The following is a 2,168-nucleotide window of genomic DNA, read 5'->3' as shown; positions in this document are numbered from 1 at the left end:
CATACAGCTTGCCATGGAAAGGAGTAAGAAGGATTGGATGAAGACAGTAGGAAAGCAGAGAGACGGAAGGGACAAAGCATCTCCATACGCTTATCTGAAATTCTCACCAATGAATTACATAAGTATCTCTATCTTTATTTTATGCTTTATTCATAAATCATCCATAACCATTTGAATCTGCCTGACTGAGATTTACAAGATGACCATAGCTTGCTTCATACCAACAATCTCCGTGGGATCGACCCTTACTCGCGTAAGGTTTATTACTTGGACGACCCAGTGCACTTGCTGGTTAGTTGTGCGAAGTTGTGATAAAGAGTTGAGATTGCAATTGAGCGTACCATGTTGATGGCGCCATTGATGATCACAATTTCATGCACCAAGGATCCAAAGGAATCTGAGGCTCATATAGAGACCAAAGAGATCCCATTAAATCTCCTTCTGCCATTCATGAGCTCTGAAGATTATTCTGCCTCTGAAGAGGATGAAGATGTAACTGGAGAGCAAGTTGCTCAATATCTAGGAGCCATCATGAAGCTGAATGCTAAGTTATTTGGTAATGAGACTTGGGAAGGTGAACCTCCCTTGCTTATTAGTGAACTAGATACATGGGTTCAGCAAACTTTGCCTCAAAAGAAACAAGATCCTGGGAAATTCTTAATACCCTGTACCATAGGCACCATGACCTTTGAAAAAGCTCTGTGTGACCTAGGGTCAGGCATAAATCTTATGCCACTCTCTATAATGGAGAAGCTGGGGATCATTGAGGTACAGCCTGCCTTATTCTCATTACAATTGGCAGACAAGTCAGTAAGACAAGCTTATGGATTGGTAGAGGACATGTTGGTAAAGGTTGAAAGCCTTTACAACCCTGCTGATTTCATAATCTTAGACACTAGGAAGGAGGAGGATGAATGCATCATCCTTGGAAGACCTTTCCTAGCCACAGCAGAAGCTGTGATAGATGTTAACAGAGGAGAATTAGTCCTTCAATTGAATGGGGACTACCTTGTGTTTAAGGCACACAATTATCCTTCTGTAACAAGGGAGAGTAAGCATGCAAAGCTTCTCTCAGTACAGAGTCAAACAGAGCCCCCACAATCAAACTCTAAGTTTGGTGTTGGGAGGCCACAACAAAACTCTAAGTTTGGTGTTGAATCCCCATAACCAAACTCTAAGTTTGGTGTTGGGACTCCACAATATTGACCTGATCACCTGTGAGGCTCCAAGAGAGCCCACTGTCAAGCTATTGACATTAAAGAAGCGCTTATTAGGAGGCAACCCAATTTTTATTTATCTAGTTTTATTTTTTATTTTATTTTTCTTTTGTGTTTTATTAGGTTCATGATCATGTGGAGTCACGAAAAAAATATTAAAATCAAAAACAGAATAAAAAACAGCAAAAGAAAAATCACACCCTGGAGGAAGGACTTACTGGCGTTTAAACGTCAGTAAGGAGCATCTGGCTGGCCTTCAACGCCAGAACAGAGCATGGATCTGGCGTTGAACGCCATAAACAAGCAACATCCTGGTGTTCAAACGCCAGGAATGCACCCTGAGGAGAGCTGGCGCTGAACGCCAGAAACAAGCATGGACTTGGCGTTCAACGCCAGAAACATGCTGCACATGGGCGTTGAACGCCCAGAATGAGCATCACTTCGGCGTTTAAACGCCAGAATTGCTTGCAAAGGCATTTTACATGCCTAATTGGTGCAGGGATGTAAATCCTTGACACCTCAGGATCTGTGGACCCCACAGGATCATCTCAGGATCTGTGGACCCCACAGGATCCCTGATGAGCGGATAATTTGTATGCTTTTTGGCATTGTTTTTAGTATGTTTTTAGTGTAATCTAGTTAGTTTTTAGTATATTTTTATTAGTTTTTAGCTAAAATTCACTTTTCTGGACTTTACTACGAGTTTGTGTGTTTTTCTGTGATTTCAGGTATTTTCTGGCTGAAATTGAGGGTTCTGAGCAAAAATCTGATTCCGAGACCAAAAAGAACTGCAGATGCTGTTGGATTCTGACCTCCCTGCACTCGAAGTGGATTTTCTGGAGCTACAGAAGCCCAATTGGCGCGCTCTCAACGGCGTTGGAAAGTAGACATCCTGGGCTTTCCAGCAATATATGATAGTCCATACTTTGCCCAAGATTTGATGGCCCAAAC

Source organism: Arachis duranensis, chromosome 9 (genome assembly GCF_000817695.3).
Source record: "Arachis duranensis cultivar V14167 chromosome 9, aradu.V14167.gnm2.J7QH, whole genome shotgun sequence".
NCBI classification, from domain to species: Eukaryota; Viridiplantae; Streptophyta; class Magnoliopsida; order Fabales; family Fabaceae; genus Arachis; species Arachis duranensis.
This window is presented reverse-complemented; position numbering follows the sequence as displayed.